Source organism: Bufo gargarizans, chromosome 7 (assembly GCF_014858855.1).
Source record: "Bufo gargarizans isolate SCDJY-AF-19 chromosome 7, ASM1485885v1, whole genome shotgun sequence".
NCBI lineage: Eukaryota > Metazoa > Chordata > Amphibia > Anura > Bufonidae > Bufo > Bufo gargarizans.
The window spans coordinates 132,257,780-132,280,043 of record NC_058086.1 but is presented as its reverse complement, the minus strand read 5'-3'; positions in this window follow the sequence as shown (position 1 = coordinate 132,280,043).

The following is a 22,264-nucleotide window of genomic DNA, read 5'->3' as shown; positions in this document are numbered from 1 at the left end:
TCACTACTAGAGCTTGGAGGAGTTCCCTCTGCCCTGTTTCTCCACCCCTGTGATGAGGTCTTTACTTTCGGTTTCCTTCCTCCCAGCTGTCTCTCCTGTGTTTGATTTCGCTGCCTTTAAATCACCCCTCCTCCTTTGTAGAGGTGCGGATTATACTTTTCATTTGAGCTGTATCTCTAGCTTGAGTAGCTTCACCTGTGTGATATCTTTTCTCTGGATCTGTGTTCTGCTGAAGCAAGTACTTCGGATATTGTCTGCTGACTTTGGATCTGTTTTCACTGCAGCCGCAGCTCCTTCAGATAAGTGTTCAGACATTGTGTGTTTCTGTTTCTTTGCTGACTGGATCCGAGGCGACCCCGGTTCCGTCCATATACTGAGCAGGGCACCGGTGGCCGTGCCCCTTCCACTATTGTAGGGGTTTCAGTGGTCATTCAGCCTGAGGTACGCGGGCATGTCTCGATCCACCATATGGATCCGGACATGTGCATAGCAGCTTAGGGAGAGCTTTTAGGGTCTGACAGGGGTCACCCTTTATCCTCCCTAGTTTGGGTCCGGTCAGTTGCTATTTACTGTGTGTTGCTCACTTACAGTCGTGACATTATAATCCGCCAAACCGTCCTTTTTTGACATGGATCCGCTTTCTGACCTGGTTGACCACATGCAGGGTCTTTCTTTGGAGGTAGCGGATCTCCGTCAATCTATGACTCAGCTTCAAGCATTGGGCTTTGCTCCGGCCCATGGAGTCTGTTGTGAGCCAAAGGTCTCACTTCCGGAAACGTTCTCCGGGGGCAGTGAGAATTTTGTTTGTTTCAGAGAGGCATGCAAACTCCATTTTTGCTTGTGTCCCCATTCCTCTGGTAATGAGGAACAGAGGGTGAGGATTGTCATCTCCCTGCTCAGGGGTAATGCTCAGACTTGGGCTTTTTCGTTGCCATCGGGGGATCCCTCCCTTCGATCCGTGGAAAGATTTTTTGTGGCCCTGGGGCAGATATATGATGACCCGGATCGTGTTGCTCTGGCCGAATCTAACTTACGTTTTTTATGCCAGAACAAACTGTCTGCGGAGCTTTATTGTTCTGAATTTCGGAGATGGGCAGCTGATTCAGGTTGGAATGATGCTGCACTCCGGAGTCAGTTCTCTCATGGTCTCTCAGAGAGATTGAAAGATGCCTTTGCTTTCCATGAGAGACCAACGTCCTTAGAGTCTGCCATGTCATTGGCGGTACGCCTTGACAGGCATCTAAGAGAAAGAAACGAGACCTCTCTGTCCAGTCATTTTCAGTCTAGGGGCAGTGGTGCGGACTCATTCAGTGTGCAGGGGCCTCATCCTCTCTCGGTTCCCTCTGTGGAGGAGCCCATGCAGCTAGGTCGACTTGCCCCTGATAAAAGAGGATTTAGTCCTCAGAGAATGGTGTGTTTTTGTTGTGGGGGCATAGGTCATTTGGCAAATGTTTGTCCGTCTAGGAAATTCTTGAACTGTACTAAGAGTTATAATAAGAGAAAAACCTCAAAAGGTAAATCATCAAACTCTGCTTCATCTGCTACTTTGGGCAAAGTTGATGTAGGAATTGATGCTTTTCCTCTGACCTGCAGTTCCCGTTTTCTCCTTTCTGCCAGGGTAGCGCTAGGGAGCAAAGTCATTTCTTGTGAAATTTTTGTCGATAGTGGAGCGGCCGTCAATCTTATTGATACTCAATTTGTAGCCATGCATGGTTTTCAGGTTTGCACATTAGAAAAGGATATACCTGTTTTTGCTATTGACTCTGCTCCACTCTCACAGAGATCCCTGAAGGGCATTGTTCACAATATCCGGTTAGCGGTAGGTGACACTCATGTGGAGGATATATCTTGTTTTGTCCTTAACGGATTGCCTTCTCCTCTAGTTTTGGGGTTACCCTGGCTCACTAGACATAACCCCACTATTGATTGGCAAGGAAGGCAAATAAATGAGTGGAGTGAGTTTTGTAGAGAGAATTGTCTCACAGCGATTTTTGCAGAGGTGTCTACTAAAACGGTGCCATCATTTCTCTCTGATTTCTCGGACGTGTTTTCCGAGAGCGGTGTTCAGGAGCTACCTCCTCACCGGGAGTTTGACTGTCCCATTAACCTCATTCCCGGCGCCAAGCTGCCAAAAGCACGCCTCTACAACCTCTCACAACCGGAAAGAATCGCAATGCGAACTTATATCTCTGAGAGTCTCGATAAGGGGCATATTCGTCCCTCAAAATCACCTGTTGCCGCTGTTTTTTTTTTTGTTAAAAAGAAAGATGGCTCTCTGAGACCTTGCCTAGATTTTAGGGAGCTGAACCGTATCACGATTCGCGATCCCTATCCCCTTCCTCTGATCCCGGACCTCTTCAACCAAATTGTTGGGGCCAAGGTTTTTTCCAAATTGGATTTGAGAGGCGCGTACAACCTGGTCAGGGTCAGAGAGGGGGATGAATGGAAAATAGCCTTTAATACCCATAGCGGGCATTTTGAGAATCTCGTTATGCCTTTCGGCCTGTTGAATGCTCCGGCCGTCTTTCAGCATTTTGTTAACAGTATTTTCTACCATTTAATGGGGAAATTTTTATTGGTGTATCTTGATGATATTTTGATTTTTTCCCCTGATGTTCAGACCCATCAGGATCATCTTTTTCAGGTTCTGCGGATTCTGCGAGAGAATAAATTGTACGCCAAGCTGGAGAAATGTGTTTTTATGGTATCAGAGATTCAATTTCTGGGTTTTCTCCTCTCTGCTTCTGGTTTTCGCATGGATCCAGAGAAGGTTCGTGCTGTGCTGGAGTGGGAGCTTCCTGAGAATCAGAAGGCATTGATGCGCTTTCTGGGTTTTGCGAACTATTACAGAAAGTTCATTTTGAATTATTCCTCTGTTGTCAAACCCCTCACTGACATGACAAAAAAGGGGGCGGATTTTTCCTCTTGGTCGGAGGAGGCGCTTGCAGCTTTTTCTAAGATTAAAGAGAGTTTTGCGTCTGCTCCCATCTTGGTGCATCCCGATGTTTCCTTACCTTTCATCGTTGAGGTGGATGCTTCCGAGGTGGGTGTGGGTGCGGTTTTGTCCCAGGGCCCTTCTCCTGCCAAGTGGCGACCCTGTGCCTTTTTCTCTAAAAAACTCTCCCCGGCAGAGAGAAACTATGATGTGGGAGATAGAGAGTTGTTAGCCATCAAGTTGGCTTTCGAGGAATGGCGCCATTGGTTGGAGGGGGCCAGGCACCCTGTTTTTACCGACCATAAGAATCTGGCGTACTTGGAGTCGGCCAGGCGTATGAATCCGAGACAGGCCAGGTGGTCTCTGTTCTTCTCCAGATTCAATTTTGTTGTTACATTTCGCCCTGGGATCAAAAATGTGAAGGCTGATGCTCTCTCTCGCCGTTTTCCGGGAGGAGGAAACTCCGAGGAACCGGGTCCCATTTTGGCGGAGGGGGTGGTTGTTTCTGCTCTGTATTCTGATTTGGAGGCCGAGGTCCAGGCTGCCTAGACTGAGGTACCTGCCCGTTGTCCTCCTGGGAAGTTGTTTGTGCCTCCTGGGTTACATCACAAACTCTTCAAGGAGCATCATGATACTGTTCTTGCTGGTCACCCCGGGAGTAGAGCCACGGTAGATCTCATTGCTCAGAGATTTTGGTGGCCGGCTCTTCGTAAGTCGGTGGAGGGTTTTGTGGCTGCTTGTGAGACATGCGCTCGTGCTAAGGTCCCTCGTTCACGGCCTTCAGGTCCCCTTCTCCTGTTACCCATACCTTCCCGTCCTTGGACACACCTCTCCATGGACTTTATCACGGATCTTCCTCGTTCCTCAGGGAAGTCAGTGATCCTGGTGGTGGTGGACCGTTTTAGCAAGATGGCTCATTTCGTACCCTTCCCTGGTTTACCCAGTGCTAAAACGTTGGCGCAAGCTTTTGTCGACCATATTGTTAAATTGCATGGCATTCCCTCGGATATTGTTTCCGATAGAGGCACGCAGTTTGTGTCCAGATTCTGGAAGGCCTTCTGTTCTCGCCTGGGGGTTTGGCTGTCCTTCTCTTCTGCTTTTCACCCGCAGTCGAATGGTCAGGCTGAACGCGTCAACCAGAATCTGGAGACATATTTGCGCTGTTTTGTGGCAGAGAACCAGGAGGATTGGTGTTCATTTCTCCCTCTTGCTGAGTTTGCTCTGAACAACCGTCGTCAGGAATCTTCTGATAAGTCACCATTCTTTGGTGCATATGGGTTCCATCCGCAGTTTGGGACATTCTCGCGAGGGGCTCCCTCTGGTTTGCCTGAGGAGGATAGATTTTCCTCGTCTTTGTCTACCATTTGGCAAAAGATTCAGAGTAATCTTAGAAAAATGAGTGAGAAATATAAGCGTGTGGCTGATAAGAGACGTGTGCCTGGTCCGGACCTGAATGTGGGTGATCTGGTGTGGTTGTCTACAAGAAATATTAAACTGAAGGTTCCCTCCTGGAAATTGGGTCCCAAGTTTATCGGGCCTTATAAAATCTTGTCAGTCATCAATCCTGTTGCCTTCCGTCTTGATCTTCCACGGGTTTGGAAGATACATAATGTATTTCACAGGGCTCTTTTAAAACCATATGTCCAGCCTACGGTACCCTCCTCTTTGCCTCCTCCTCCAATTTTGGTTGATAGCAATCTGGAGTTTGAGGTTTCCAGAATTGTGGACTCTCACATTGTCCGCGGTTCTCTTCAGTACCTTGTTCATTGGAAGGGTTATGGTCCTGAGGAGAGGATGTGGGTTCCGGTGTCGGACATTAAAGCCACTCGCCTCATCAGGGCATTTCATAGGGCTCATCCTGAGAAGGTGGGTCCTGGGTGTCCGGAGTCCACCCGTAGAGGGGGGGGGGGGTACTGTCACTACCAGAGCTTTGAGACGTTCTCACAGCTCTGTTTCTCCACCCCTGTGATGATGTCACTACTAGAGCTTGGAGGAGTTCCCTCTGCCCTGTTTCTCCGCCCTTGTGATGAAGTCTTTACTTTCGGTTTCCTTCCTCCCAGCTGTCGCTCCTGTGTTTGATTTCGCTGCCTTTAAATCACCCCTCCTCCTTTGTAGAGGTGCGGATTATACTTTTCATTTGAGCTGTATCTCTCGCTTGAGTAGCTTCACCTGTGTAATATCTTTTCTCTGGATCTGTGTTCTGCTGAAGCAAGTACTTCGGATATTGTCTGCTGACTTTGGATCTGTTTTCACTGCAGCCGCAGCTCCGTCAGATAAGTGTTCAGACATTGTGTGTTTCTGTTTCTTTGCTGACTGGATCCGAGGCGACCCCGGTTCCGTCCATATACTGAGCAGGGCACCGGTGGCCGTGCCCCTTCCATTATTGTAGGGGTTTCAGTGGTCTTTAGCCTGAGGTACGCGGGCATGTCTCGATCCACCATATGGATCCGGACATGTGCATAGCAGCTTAGGGAGAGCTTTTAGGGTCTGACAGGGGTCACCCTTTATCCTCCCTAGTTTGGGTCCGGTCAGTTGCTATTTACTGTGTGTTGCTCACTTACAGTCGTGACAGGACACATATTTGGCATAACTACTATGAGGGGGCACATATCTGGGCATAATTACTGTGACAGGAACAAAGGTGGGCATAACTACTGTGAGGGGCCACAAGGTGGGCATTAGTACCGTGTGGTTGCACTTAGGGGAAATGTCCTAGATTACCCTGCTACACATTGGCATGGCTCAGTCTTACAGGCCAGCTGGTGATTTCACAGGGGCAGTCACCATCCCTTCCTTATGTGATTATTCTTTTTTTCTCACCACAGGGACCTTGTTCTGGATCCAGCGGACATCACACCGACGCCAGCGACACCCTGGATGAGGTAGGACCAGATTTTATTAGGACTGGGTGAGTGTAGCCATGCATAGGGATCTTTAACACAAGCGGATCCCGTGCGAGGAATTCCGCTGCGTGAAAGACAGCCAAGCCTTGTTCCAGACAGCAGAGACACGGAGCATTAACATGATTGATAAGGCTCCATGCCTCTCTGTGATCTCTTTACTACAAAATCACAGAGACATAAAGTTGTCACTGTGATTTTGTAGTAAAAAGATCACAGTCAATCATGTTACTGCTCTGTGTCTCTGCTGTCCAGAATGGGGCTTGGCACTTAGTCACGCAGCTGATTACCCGCACGGAAAGAGCCCTTAGTAAGAAAATCTGCCGGTTCTTTGTAAAAATGTTTGCACTGTGGCCAATAACACTATAGTTACACCACTTGTAGAACAAGAAAAAAGACAAAAAACACAGCGCCTCATGTGTGGTAACGTCTTACAGATAATATAAATTTACGGTACGTATTTTGCTTACCGGATTCTGTTGTGAGGAGTCACAACAGCTAGATGTGCCTTGGCTGGTATATTTCCCCACCAGCATTAGGGGATGCCGTGCTGCTGCCTGGGTCTCTTCCTGTTCCAATTGTTCCAGGAAAGTAGATATGCAGAGGATTTTAAAAAGTGTCAGACCACTATCCGGCGCTGCAGGCACAAAGATCAGTCCTTGAGGTGAATAAGATTCTTTTTATTAAAGTAAACGCGTTTCAAGGGCGAAGTATCTGTATATTGTCCTGACGAAGGGGGCACTTCGCCCTTGAAACGCGTTGACTTTAATAAAAAGAATCTTATTCACCTCAAGGACTGATCTTTATGCCTGCAGCGCCGGATAGTGGTCTGACACTTTTTAAAATCCTCTACACCACTTGTAAGGGAGGTAGTGGGGGGGGGGGGGGGCTAGAAGGCAGGTTGGGGGGGTGAGGGGGAGGGGGCCCCATAGAATTTTTGGTGCGAATTATTGTGAAAATTTTATTGCGGATTTTCGTGCACTGATTCTTCTCCTGCGTTTTCCACTGTTGAATCAGTTTGCCATTGAATTGAATGGATAGATTCTCATGCAGAAAATCACACCACCATTTTATTTACGCTGCAGAATGTAAATTTTTCAGCTAAACACAATGCAGGGATGGACATTTTTCAGCCCCCTAGGATAACAGTGGGGAAAGTCTTGATATTGCGATTTTCTGGTGGAAAATTCTGCCATGTGTGAAGACTAGGGATGCAGCCTAACACCAATAAGGCTAGACAGCAAGGATAATTGAATGACCCTAAATTGTATCTTCTAAATATGATAAACAAGTGGCCATAATTGCCTAAAAAAGCGGTATTGAAATGTCCGAACAATATACATGGTATTGAAAAGATTGCCGTTATTGATCCAGCTGGTTGACTATATAAGACAGGTATTGTTCATACACCAACTTTTTATAAGACAGTAAGGGTGTCTTCACTAGGGATGAGTGAATTTCATATTTTAAAGTTTGTGTTCGTGTTGTGGTTTTTACTGAAATGCGTTATGTGTTCCGTTCTCACGGACCATAACGCAATTCCATGACGGAATGCATAACGGAATGCCTTCCATTCCATCATAATAGAAGTCTATGGCCTGCATAACGGATCCGTCTGCTTTACATTATGCTGGAGTCCTCTCTACTGGAAGGATCTGTTATGCAGGCCACAGACTTCTATTATAATGGAATGAATACCGGAATGCCTCTAAAAGCATTCTGTTATACATTACGTCATGGAATTGCGTTATGGTCCGCTGTTTCACACGAGCAGATGCCGTGCGTGGCATCCGCTCCGTGAATGACAGCCAAGACCCGATGCAGACTGCAGAGGCACGGAGCATTAACATGATTGATAATGCTCCGTGCCTCTCTGTGACCTCTTTACTATGAAATCACAGTGACAACTTTATCTCACTGCGATTTCGTAGTATAGAGATCACAGAGAGGCACGGAGCATTATCAATCATGTTAATGCTCCGTGTCTCTGCAGTCTGCATCGGGTCTTGGCTGTCATTCACGGAGCGGATGTCACGCACGACATCCGCTCGTGTGAAACAGCCCTTACTGTCTTATAAAAAGTTGGTGTATGAACAATACCTGTCTTTGGGCTCTTTCACACCTGCGTTATAGTCTTCCGGCATAGAGTTCCGTCGTCGTGGCTCTATGCCGGAAGAATCCTGATCAGTTTTATCCTAATGCATTCTGAATGGAGTGAAATCCGTTCAGGATGCATCAGGATGTCTTCCGTTCCGGAACGGAACTTTTTTGGCCGGAGAAAATACCGCAGCATGCTGCGCTTTTTGCTCCGGCCAAAAATCCTGAACACTTGCCGCAAGGCCGGATCCAGAATTAATGCCCATTGAAAGGCATTGATCCGGATCCGGCCTTAAGCTAAACGTCGTTTCGGCGCATTGCCGGATACAACGTTTAGCTTTTTCTCAATGGTTACCATGGCTGCCGGGACGCTAAAGTCCTGGCAGCCATGGTAAAGTGTAGTGGGGAGCGGGGGAGCAGCATACTTACCGTCCGTGCGGCTCCAGAGGGACGTCAGGGCGCCCCAGGTGCATGGATCACGTGATCGCATGGCATGTCATCCATGCGCATGGGGCGCTCTGACGTCATTCTGGAGCGCCCCGGGAGACGCACGGACTGTAAGTATACCGCTCCCCCGCTCCCCGCTCCTACTATGGCAACCAGGACTTTAATAGCGTCCTGGCTGCCTGAGTAACACTGAAAGCATTTTGAAGACGGATCCGTCTTCAAATGCTTTCAGTCCACTTGCGTTTTTCCGGATCCGGCGTGTACCTCCGGCAAGTGGAGTACACGCCGGATCCGGACAACGCAAGTGTGAAAGAGGCCTTATATAGTCAACCAGCTGGGTCAATAACGGCAATCTTTTCAGTACCATGTATATTGTTCGGACATTTCAATACCACTTTTTTAGGCAATTATGGCCACTTGTTTATCATATTTAGAAGATACAGTTTAGGGTCATTCAATTATCCTTGCTGTCTAGCCTTATTGGTGTTAGACTGCATAGCAGCCCATTTTGTTTGTACTTTTATTGTTCTATTTATTCTATTTACCAATTGTATAAGAACTTCTTATGCTATTGTTTTTATTTTGATAGTTTTTATTGGTTTATATTAGTAAATTTAGCATTTCTGCCAGCGCCTTTTCTATGTGTCTTGAAAGCCAATTTCAGCATCTGAATTATAGTATATTTTGATCCTTGCAGGCATAGAAATATTATCAGTGCACTCCCACATATACATTGCAACTGACCAGGGTGAACCACTTATATTATTTTCTTATATATTTTTGGGTCAAATTTAGGGATGAGCGAATCAAATTGTACGAATTCGAATAAATTTTATAGCAGAGAGAGTGTGCCTGTACAGATGACTCTTTGGTAGCATATTCAGTATTACTATAGTAGTAACAGTGTTTTTTCTGAGATGTTTTCAGTTCATACCATAGTTGAGGAGTGAAATGTAACCTGTATTCTTACAGAAGTTGCTCAGAAGGAGAGGGGGACTTGAGTCATGGTTTATACTGTAATTTGATATTGTTCTGAGCTGAAATAGCCCTGGGCCTGGGGCTGTTGGGTTCAAATCAGGACAACTCAACTGCAAATAGAAACACATGCTTTAAAGATATCTACAGTATATACAGTCTGAATATATCTGTACTCTATATTATACTCGTTCTGCAAGTTTTTATTGTTTGTAACTGTAAATCAGATACTGTTGAATTATATTTTCCTTTTCTGTCTTTTTTTGTTTGTTTTTATGAACATTTTCTTGGTAAGTTGTGCACATCCTGCAGTATCCTTGACTGCCACTGCTGGTCACTGGAGGGGGCACTGTATCTGTCACTGTTAGAGTGGGCACTGTGCCCACACTGTTAATGGTAATGCACATAAACTTATTTTTTACATTTCCGTTCTGTTTTTTTACAGGTTCGTATGCGGAACCATTCACTTCAACGGGTCCACATAAAACGTAAATAACTCAGTGTGCATTTAATTTCCGTATGTCCATTCCACAAAAAATGGATATAAAAAGTCTACACATCCCTGTTAAAATGTCAGGTTTCTGTGATGTAAAAAAATTAAAGACAAAGATACGGTAAATCATTTTTGAACTTTTTCCACTTTTAATGTGACCTATAAACTGTACCACCCAATTGAAAAACAAACTGAAATCTTTTAGGTGGAGGAAAGAAAAAAAATACTAAAATAATGTGATTGCATAAATGTGCACACCCTCTTATAACTGGGGATGTAGCTGTGTTCAGAATTAAGCAATCACATTCAAAATCATGTTAAATAGGAGTCAGCATACACCTGCTATCATTTAAAGTGCCTCTGATTAACCCCAAATAAAGTTCAGCTGCTCTAGTTGGTCTTTTCTTTTATTTTCTTAGTCGCATCCTACAGCAAAAGCCATGGTCCACAGAGAGCTTCGAAAACATCATAGGTATCTCATTGTCAAACGGTATCAGTCAGGAGAAGGGTACAAAATAATTTCCAAGGCATTAGATATACCATGGAACACAGTGAAGACAGTCATCATCAAGTGGAGAAAATATGGCACAACAGTGTTATTGCCAAGAACTAGACGTCCCTCCAAAATTGATGAAAAGACAAGAAGAAAACTGGTCTGGGAGGCTACCAAGAGGCCTACAGCAACATTATAGGAGTTGCAGGAATATCTGGCAAGTACTGGCTGTGTGGTATATGTGACAACAATCTCCCATATTCTTCATATGTCTGGGCTATGGGGTAGAGTGGCAAGACGAAAGCCTTTTCTTACGAAGAAAAACATCCAAGTCAGGCCACATTTTGCAAAAACACATCTGAAGTCTACCAAAAGAATGTGGGAAAAGGTGTTGAACTTTTTGGCCATAATTCCAAAAGATATGTTTGGTGCAAAAACAACACTGCACATCACTAAAAGAACACCATACCCATAGTGAAGCATGGTGTCATGGCGTGGTCTAGGGGGCGAGCATGTCCGCATCTATGCACATTCATGCGAATGGTTTTAGGGCTGAGCTTGGCTGTGTAGTCTGTGTGGAGTCATGTGATGCTGGCCAGGTCACATGACCCCTCTGGCTCCCTATTTAAACAGGCAATCTGCTGGCCACAGATTGCCTGTTATTCATGTTCCACCTCTGTCTCCTTGGTTTCCTGGTGTATGTACCTCCTGTTTATCCTACGTCTCCCTGTCTGTTCTTGCTGTGCTGTACTGCTTTCCTGGTTCCTTATCCTCGGCTTTCTCCTGACCATTTTCTGCTTGTTACTTTGTACTGCGCTGCCTTCCTGGTTTTGACTCGGCCCATATTCGTTCTGTTTGTTGTCTGTTTGTCCTCCCTGCACCTACACCAAGTTAGGGACTGCCGTCCAGTTGTCCCTTGTCATCAGGACTTGCGGGGCAAGTAGGCAGGGTCAGGGGCGAGGGTGTAGCACAGTGGTCACTCCCTTCCCCTTGTCTGTGTGTGTGTGTGTGTGTGTGTTCATGACCGTTACAGAATAACAGGCCTACTGCAACCACTGTACCATGAATCCTCTAGAGACCCTGACTGAGCATGTGTCAAACCTGACGCAGATGGTGCAGGAGCTAGGGGAGAAGATTCATTCCCTAGAAATAGGACAAGACGTCGCTGCTCCTCAAGCCTCTGGTCTGAACTTGAGCCCTCATATGGAGCCACCGATCAAGCTTCCAGAACCCTTCTCTGGATATCGGAGGACGTTTCACTCCTTTAAGGAGAGCTGTAAACTATATTTTAGTTTACACCCTTGTCTTCCGGGTCGGAAAGCTGACGTGTGGGCATTGTTATTTCCCGCTTACAGGGGGATCCTCAGGAGTGGGCCTTTTCTTTACCGCCTGATGCTGGTTGTTTAACCACGGTAACGCTTTTTTTTTCAGGCTCTGGGTACCCTGTATGATGAACCAGTCTGGTAGCCGAAACTGCGCTGAAAGCATTGGTTCAAGGCAACCTCTCTGCGGAGGAGTATTGCACCCAAGTTAGAAGGTGGTGTGTTCCCTCAGGGTGGAACGAGCCAGCTCTTATGTGTCAATTTAGGTCAGGCCTATCTGATAATCTAAAAGACCTACTAGTGAGTTATCAGCTCCCAGAGACTCTTGAGGAGACTATGACCCTACTAGTCCGACTTAACCGACGTGTGAGAGAAAGACGACAGGAACGAAAGTTCTCTTCTCAGGTGATAGTCCAGTCTGAGTTTTGTTCCAGGAGTAGTGTTGAGGTCTCCTCTGAAGAACCTATGCAAAGTGGCATGACCAGAGGGGATCAGCGCCACAGACGTGGGATCTGTTTCTACTGCGGAGATCCTGACCATTGGATCAATCAGTGTCCAAAGAGGATCCTTTCTGATAAGGCTGTCAAGACAAGACTGCCAAGGGACCAGGTACTCCCTGTTATTACTAAGAGTAAGCTTTTAGTTCCTATAATGATTTCTCTGGGTTCTAATAAGTGGTCAGGCCTATAAATTCAGGCTCAGCGGCCAGCTTTATTGACCAGGGGTATGCTACTAGACAGGGTATTCCAATTTTTGTTTTAACTATGCCCATCCATATCATGGCCATCGACTCCAATTCTCTGGTGGAGGGTACTGTGAGGTCATGTACCTCAGAGATTTCCTTAGCTGTGGGAGTGTGCCACTTAGAGAAATGTTCTCTGTTAGTCCTAGAGAACTTACCAGTCGAGGTGGTATTGGGGATGCTGTGGCTCCAATTGCACAATCCTACGATTGGACCAGAGGGGAACGGATGAGTTGGGGATCTGAGTGTGGCTCGTGTTTGTCTAGAGTACGGGTTGGTTTCTCTGTGGTGTCTGAGGTATTACCTGCAGTCATAAAGGAGTATGCTGATGTGTTCTCGTCATCGTCGCCGGAGGCTCTTCCTCCCCATAGACCTTATGATTGCGCCATAGTCCTGGAGAAGGGGGCAAGGTTTCCTAAGTGGCATATTTACAATCTTTCTAAACCTGAACGTAAGGCCATGGAAGATTACATTAAGAAGAGTCTCATTAAGGGGCACATTAGACCCTCGGTTTTTCCTATGGGGCGGGGTTTTTCTTTCTTAAGAAGAAGGATGATGGTCTTAGACCCTGTATAGATTACCCAAAAGCAGGCGATGTACCAGCTGGACGGGGGAGGGAGGAGGGGCCGGTGTCATGCAAATGCGGCGGGGCGGTGCGGTCACTGTACTACGGCCCCGCCACTCACTCACTGCTTTATTGCCTAAACATTTTATAATAATAAATAAATAAATAAATAACAGTGGGGCACTCTCTAAATCAGGGATCTCAAACTGCGGCCCTCCAGCTGTTGCAAAACTACAACTCCCAGCATGCCCGGACAGTCTACAGGTATCAGCCTACAGCAGGGCATTGTGGGAGTTGTAGTTTTGCAACAGCTGGAGGGCCGCAGTTTGAGATGCCTGCTCTAAATCAATGGAAACAGTGGGCATTGGTGCATACAATTTTTATTAATATATCTAAAATACGTCGTTCACAGTTAATAAATCGAATAATTCACAATATTAGTACATATATATAGCAGCATAGATGGTAAAATGTGCATGCTAAAACGACATTGTGAATAATATAGAAGTAAAACACAATTAGCAATCCAACATTAAAAGTCTATAATTAGAAACTTTGCCTCCAATTTTCGAAAAAAGCGCTGTAATTTTCGAAAAGCGATTGCTTAGTTTTCGTAGACAGTTCGATCTTACCCGGAGGGTTTTCAACAAGATCTCCTACCCTCGTCTCGATGCACCTGCTGTATGTATCGGTCCTTCGGTCCCGAGGACTGTTTGTTCCTCGAAAGGATCCCAAGCCATCGCCGGAAGTCTGCGTAGTTTCGCTGAAGGTAAGCTTCCCTTATCCAGCAAAGACCTCCTACAGCTGGCATTCTCAGGATCGTTACAGCATTAAATTGTTCACCTCCAAAATCGATCGAAAGTCTCAAGCTATACTCCAAACATGGGGGTCTGTTACCAAACGTGTTTCGGGGTTAGAGCGATTGACCCCTTCATCAGTGGCTAGTATCCCCCTATTAGGGCCCCTCCTTTATAGGGCTGCTGGTTCATAGAAAAACCTGGTCATGGATCATCCGAATTTTGAATCATCCGAATTCTAAAGATTCTGAGACTCTGTGGAGACTCTAACCAGAGCAAATCGTTGTTATGTTAGGTCGCATGTGTCCGATCATACGTCAGGGAACATCGAAAAATATTCTATGGGCATAAAATTATAATTATGGACTTAAAATTACCCAAATCCAATGTTTAGCAGTCTCTGAAATCAAAATCCTTCCATACATTTGTTATTACATCAGTCCCAAATCCTATGGTCTAAAAAACGCACCGTTGACATTGCGGTTCCAGTGCGGTTTCGATGCGTTTTTCATAAAATTCTCTAAAACTCAAATAAAAACGTTAAAAATAAACGTTAAAAATAAAAAATATTATATGATAATTAAATTACATGCATTATCTGAAATTATTATAAATAAATGATTAAGCAGTCACCATATGAAATGGCCTTCCCAAAAAACTCTTCTATACATGGGATGTTGATTGGGGAGTAGATGGGGGCCCATCCCAGAGGAAAAACTGGACAGAACATAAAACTGCCCAGTTGATCATCTGTGAGGGGCTCCCATCTATAAGAAACCAAACAATTCAAATTCGGCATTTAAGCCCTGTGGTAAAAGAGTATTCAGTTAGAAAATAAGTTTGGTTTCTAGTCGGGACATTTTTTCTATATGATTCCCACCTCTCCAATCTCTATATACTTGATCAATGGCCATACATTTCAAACATGAGGGATCTTGTTGGTGTGCTATTTTAACCACTTCAGCCCCGCTAGCTGAAACCCCCTTCATGACCAGAGCACTTTTTACACTTCGGCACTACACTCCTTTCACCGTTTATCGCTCGGTCATGCAACTTACCACCCAAATGAATTTTACCTCCTTTTCTTCTCACTAATAGAGCTTTCATTTGGTGGTATTTCATTGCTGCTGACATTTAAACTTTTTTTGTTATTAATCAAAATGTAACGATTTTTTTGCAAAAAAATGACATTTTTCACTTTCAGCTGTAAAATTTTGCAAAAAAAAAAACGACATCCATATATAAATTTTTCGCCAAATTTATTGTTCTACATGTCTTTGATAAAAAAAATAATGTTTGGGCAAAAAAAACAAAAAACGGTTTGGGTAAAAGTTATAGCGTTTACAAACTATGGTACAAAAATTAAAATTTCCGCTTTTTGAAACAGCTCTGATTTTTGGAGCACCTGTCATGATTCCTGAGGTTCTACAATGCCCAAACAGTAGAAAAACCCCACAAATGACCCCATTTCGGAAAGTAGACACCCTAAGGTATTCGCTGATGGGCATAGTGAGTTCATAGAACTTTTTATTTTTTGTCACAAGTTAGCGGAAAATGATGATGATTTTTTTCTTTTTTTTTCTTACAAAGTCTCATATTCCACTAACTTGCGACAAAAAATAAAAAATTCTAGGAACTCACCATGCCCCTCACGGAATACCTTGGGGTGTCTTCTTTCCAAAATGGGGTCACTTGTGGCGTAGTTATACTGCCCTGGCAATTTAGGGGCCCATATGTGTGAGAAGTAGTTTGCAATCAAAATCTGTAAAAAATGACCGGTGAAATCCGAAAGGTGCACTTTGGAATATGTGCCCCTTTGCCCACCTTGGCATCAAAAAAGTGTCACACATCTGGTATCGCCGTACTCAGGAGAAGTTGGGAAATGTGTTTTGGGGTGTCTTTTTACATATACCCATGCTGGGTGAGAGAAATATCTTGGCAAAAGACAGCTTTTCCCATTTTTTTTATACAAAGTTGGCATTTGACCAAGATATTTTTCTCACCCAGCATGGGTATATGTAAAATGACACCCCAAAACACATTCCCCAACTTCTCCTGAGTACGGCAATACCAGATGTGTCACACATTTTTACTGCCAAGGTGGGCAAAGGGGCACATATTCCAAAGTGCACCTTTCGGGTTTCGCCGGTCATTTTTTACACATTTTGATTGCAAGGTACTTCTCACACATTTGGGCCCCTAAATTGCCAGGGCAGTATAACTACGCCACAAGTGACCCCATTTTGGAAAGAAGACACCCCAAGGTATTCCGTGAGGGGCACTGCGAGTTCCTAGAATTTTTTTTTTTTTGTCACAAGTTAGCGGAAAATGATGATTTTTTTTTTCTTCTCTTTTTTCCTTACAAAGTCTCATATTCCACTAACTTGCGACAAAAAATAAAAAATTCTAGGAACTCGCCATGCCCCTCACGGAATACCTTGGGGTGTCTTCTTTCCAAAATGGGGTCACTTGTGGTGTAGTTATACTGCCCTGGCACTTTAGGGGCCCATATGTGTGAGAAGTACTTTGCAATCAAAATGTGTAAAAAATGTCCTGCGAAATCCGAAAGGTGCACTTTGGAATATGTGCCCCTTTGCCCACCTTGGCATCAAAAAAGTGTCACACATCTGGTATTGCCGTACTCAGGAGAAGTTGGGGAATGTGTTTTGGGGTGTCATTTTACATATACCCATGCTGGGTGAGAGAAATATCTTGGCAAAAGACAACTTTTCCCATTTTTTTATACAAAGTTGGCATTTGACCAAGATATTTATCTCACCCAGCATGGGTATATGTAAAATGACAACCCAAAACACATTCCCCAACTTCTCCTGAGTACGGCGATACCAGATGTGTGACACTTTTTTGCAGCCTAGATGCGCAAAGGTGCCCAAATTCCTTTTAGGAGGGCATTTTTAGACATTTGGATCCCAGACTTCTTCTCACGCTTTAGGGCCCCTAAAAAGCCAGGGCAGTATAAATACCCCAAATGTGACCCCACTTTGGAAAGAAGACACCCCAAGGTATCCAATGAGGGGCCTGGCAAGTTCATCGAATTTTTTTTTTTTCGCATAAGTTAGCGGAAATTGATTTTTTTTTGTTTTTTCTCACAAAGTCTCACTTTCCGCTAACTTAGGACAAAAATTTCAATCTTTCATGGACTCAATATGCCCCTCAGCAAATACCTTGGGGTGTCTTCTTTCCAAAATGGGGTCAGTTGTGGGGTGTTTGTACTGCCCTGGCATTTGAGGGTCTCCGCAATCATTACATGTATGGCCAGCATTAGGAGTTTCTGCTATTCTCCTTATATTGAGCATACAGGTAATGAGATTTTTTTTTCGGTTCAGCCTCTGGGCTGAAAGAAAAAAATGAACGGCACAGATTTCTTCATTTGCATCGATCAATGTGGATGAAAAAATCTCTGCCCAAAAAAAAAAAATGGAGGGGAAAGGCGTCTGCCAGGACATAGGAGCTCCGCCCTACATCCATACCCACTTAGCTCGTATGCCCTGGCAAACCAGATTTCTCCATTCGCATCAATCGATGTGGATGAATAAATCATTGCCAGGATTTTTTTTTTTTTTTAGATATATACAAAGTGTTTGCCAAAGCATAGGAACGCCGCCTCCTCCTCAGCTCGTATGCCTTGGCAAACGTATCTGTCACTGCAGAGGAGAAAATCCCGTCTTGCAGCGCCGCATACACCGACTTGCGTGTAATCTGACAGCAGCGCAATGCTTCTGTCAGAATGCACATCGGTGCTGCAGCCAGTCAATCGGTTGGTCCACCTGGAAGGTAAAAAAAGAAAAAACCAGGCCACACCGCAATAATTTTATTAACTTTGGAACAGAACATGTAAACTTTAACTTTTTGAACTAAACATTAACGTGTTTGCTTACTGGTGTTTTTTTTTTTTTACCTTTATAGAACAAACCTCTCCTTCCCCATGGGTCAATGTGCAAAGCGCAAATCGCCCAAAGATGTGGCGAAGTGCGTTATGCACTTTGTCCCATGTGAAAGGAGACGTTTGCAGCAGCTGTGAGTGAATGGGCCCTAATAGCCCTGTGTGCCTGTCCTGGTGAGATGATCCCTATGCTAGGTGTACCTGTGTGTGGTACTTCCGGAAACACTCCCCTAAGCATAGGGCAGGGTGGTCAGGACAGTCAGGACAGAAATAGCGGGTGTCACGCCTTATTCCACTCCTGCTACAGACACGACATCTTTTTCGGGGTGACGGGTGGGTTGAGGTACCAGCAACGACATTGGGGAAATGTCGCTCGTGTAGACGGCTAACTACACTGGTGGATGGGGCCACGGAACCTCCTGGATACAGGAGGTTCTCGATGATCTCTTCCTGAAATTTGAGGAAGGATCCAGTTCTCCCAGCCTTACTGTAGAGAACAAAACTATTGTACAGAGCCAATTGAATTAAATATACAGACACCTTCTTATACCAGCGTCTGGTTCTGCGGGAAACTAAATACGGAGACAACATCTGGTCATTGAAGTCCACCCCTCCCATGTGAAGGTTATAGTCGTGGACTGAGAGGGGCTTTTCAATGACACGGGTTGCTCGCTCAATTTGTATTGTCGTGTCTGCGTGAATGAAGGAGAGCATGTAAACGTCACGCTTGTCCCTCCATTTCACCGCGAGCAGTTCTTCGTTACACAGTGCGGCCCTCTGCCCCCTTGCAAGACGGGTGCTAACGAGCCGTTGGGGGAAGCCCGCACGACTAGTTCGCGCGGTACCACAGGCGCCAATCCGTTCTAGAAACAAATGCCTAAAGAGGGCCACACTTGTGTAAAAATTGTCCACATAAAGATGGTACCCCTTGCCGAATAAGGGTGACACCAAGTCCCAGACTATCTTCCCACTGCTCCCCAGGTAGTCAGGGCAACCGACCGGCTCCAGGGTCTGATCTTTTCCCTCATAGACACGAAATTTGTGTGTATAGCCTGTGGCCCTTTCACAGAGCTTATACAATTTGACCCCATACCGGGCACGCTTGCTTGGGATGTATTGTTTGAAGCCAAGGCGCCCGGTAAAATGTATAAGGGACTCGTCTACGCAGATGTTTTGCTCTGGGGTATACATATCTGCAAATTTCAGGTTGAAATGGTCTATGAGGGGCCGAATTTTGTGGAGCCGGTCAAAAGCAGGGTGGCCTCTGGGACGGGAGGTGCTGTTATCACTAAAGTGCAGGAAACGCAGGATGGTCTCAAATCGTGTCCTGGACATAGCAGCAGAGAACATGGGCATGTGATGAATCGGGTTCGTGGACCAATATGACCGCAATTCATGCTTTTTAGTTAGACCCATGTTGAGGAGGAGGCCCAAAAAAGTTTTAATTTCGGAAACTTGGAAAGGAAAGGCTGGGCATAATAGCTTCCCGGGTTAGCGGTTATAAATTGTGTGGCCACCGTACCAGCTTCAACTGCCCTTCTGGTGCTCGCTACTTCACCATGTTCTACGGCAGTGCTGGTACTAGGTCCAGGAAGGGCTGGGCTGCTGGTGTATGCCTCACCACGTAATCCGACAGCACCAGCCCCACTCTGCTGCTCTTGAAGCGGATCCTGCGCAACCTGCGGTCTAGCGACACGGGGCCGGGTACGCCTGCTGCTATCAGGGACCTCAGCCTCCTCGTCCGAACTTTGGGTCAGAGAGCCACTGCTTTCTACAGGTTCGTATTCTGACCCGCTGGATTCATCAGATGAGGGTTCCCACTCCTCATCCGACTGGGTCAGAAGCCTGTAGGCCTCTTCAGAGGAATACCCCCTGTTTGACATGTGGGCAACTAAATTTAGGGGTATTCCCTGAGACTGCCCAAGAAAAAAAAAGCAAGCCTGTCTTACAAAGGGGAGGCTAGCGAAGTACCGGAGGCCGCTGCGGTTGATAAAAAATATCAAAACAGATTTTTTTTATCGCCGCAGTGCGTGTAAAGTGAATGTGCAGCGATCAAAAAAAAAATTTTTTTTTGTCACTGCAGTGGGGCGGGCGTGGGCGAACGCACGTGTGGGCCTGATCGGGCAAACACTGCGTTTTGGGTGGAGGGAGAACTAAAGTGACACTAATACAATTATAGATCTGACCGTGATCAGTTTTGATCACTTCCAGATACTATAAAAGTACAAATGCTGATTAGCGATACGCTAATCAGCGAATAACGGACTGCGGTGCGGTGCGGTGGGCTGGGCGCTAACCGATCCCTAAACTACCTAACCAAGGGGCCTAAACTATACTGAAACCTAACGGTCAATACCAGTGAAAAAAAAAAGTGACAGTTTGCACTGATCACTTTTTTCCTTTCACTAGTGATTGACAGGGGCAAGAAGGGGGTGATCATAGGGTTAATAGGGGTGATCTGGGGGCTAAGTGTGGTGTAGTGGGTACTCACAGTGATGTGTGCTCCTCTGCTCCTCTTCTGGAACCAACCGACCAAAAGAAGGAGCAGAGGAGCACAGCAGCCATATAACCCCATCATATTTACTAATATGATGGGTTAAATGGCTGCTGATTGGTTTTTTTAAAATCAGCAACCTGCCAGCTAATGATCGTGGCCGGCAGGTTGCTGACGAAATACTCTGCTGCGAAATGCCGGCCCGCGATGCGCATGCGCGGGCCGGCTGTGACGTAATCTCGCGTCTCGCGAGATGACGCGCCGATGCGTCCAGGAGGAACAAATCAACCACCTCCCGGACGCATCGGCACGTTAGGCGGTCGGGAGGTGGTTAAAGTGGCTTGACACTGAGTGGTTTTCGAAGCCCTTTTTTATATTTGCAATATGCTCCGCAATCTGTTTTTTAAGTGGTCTCTTGAACCTGTCTACATATTCTTATCCACAGGGACACTCCATTACATAAATAACATCTTCCGTACTGCATGTTATGGGGTGGGGGATATGTGGATGGCACTGTTATGGGGGGGGGGGGGGGATCTGTGGATGGCACTGTTATGGGGGGGTGATCTGTGGATGCCACTATTATGGGGTGGGGGATATGTGGATGGCACTGTTATGGGGTAGGGGATCTGTGGGTGACACATATAGCAGTGCCATCCACAGATCCACCCCCCATAACAGTGCCATCCACAGATCCACCCCCCATAACAGTGCCATCCACAGATCCACCCCCCATAATAGTGCCATCAACAGATCCACCCCCCATAACAGTGCCATCCACAGATCACCCCCCCATAACAGTGCCATCCACAGATCACCCCCCATAACAGTGCCATCCACAGTTCACCCTCCGCATAACAGTGCCATCCACAGATCACCCCCCATAACAGTGCCATCCACAGATCACCCCCCATAACAGTGCCATCCACAGATCACCCCCATAACAGTGCCATCCACAGATCACCCCCCCTTTACAGTGCCATCCACAGATCCCCCCATAACAGTGCCCCCCTCAGATCCCCCATAACAGTGCCATCCACAGATCCCCCATAACAGTGCCATCCACAGATCCCCCATAACAGTGCAACACACAGATCCACCATAACAGTGCAACACACAGATCCACCATAACAGTGCCATCCACAGATCCCCCATAGTAGTGTCATGCACAGACCACCATAAGTTCAAAATCCACCAAAAGCACACCTTTTGGTTAAAAATATTTTTTTCTTATTTTCTTCCTAAAAAACCTAGGTGCATTTTATGGGCCGGTGCGTCTTGTAGGGTGAAAAATACGGTAAATAAGATCACTATCCGGAATACTTACTCCCTCCCATTGATTCCGGATTTATTTAACCAGGTATTAGGGGCGGCCTAGTTTTCTAAGATTGATTTAATAGGAGCATACAATGTAATCCGAATCAAGGAGGGGGACAAGTGGAAGACAGCGTTCAATACCACGGCTGGTCACTTTGAATATCTCGTTATGCCTTTTGGACTCAGCAATGCCCTGGCTGTGTTCCAAAATTTCATGAACGATATTCTTAGGGAGTTCTTGGGAAAATTTGTCATTGTATATCTCGACAACATTTTTATATTTTGCCCTGATTTTGAGTGTCATGTGTTTCATGTTAGACAGGTGTTGAGAGAAAACCAATTATCTGCTAAACAGGAAAAATGTGTCTTTGGGGTGCAGGAGCTTATATTTCTCGGACATGTTCTGACTCCCCACGCCATAAAGATGGATCCTAGCAAGGTTTTAGCGAGTAAGGGATGGGTAAGACCATCATCCTTAAATGACTTACAACGTTTCCTTGGATTCGCTAACTACTACCGTAAGTTCATAAAAAATTTCTCGGTAATCGCTAGACCACTGACCAACCTCACTAAAAAAGGGGCGGATCTGGAAAATTGGTCTACTGAGGCCTTAGATTTATTTGAAATCCTAAAGGAGGCTTTCAATAGCACTCCTGTTCTACCCCAGCCAGATCAGGAGAAAACTTTTATCGTGGAGGTGGATGCTTCTGAGGATGGGGACCTCACTAACCTGAGACCTTGTGCCTTTTTTCCAGAATTTTTTTTCCCTCTGAAAGAAATTAT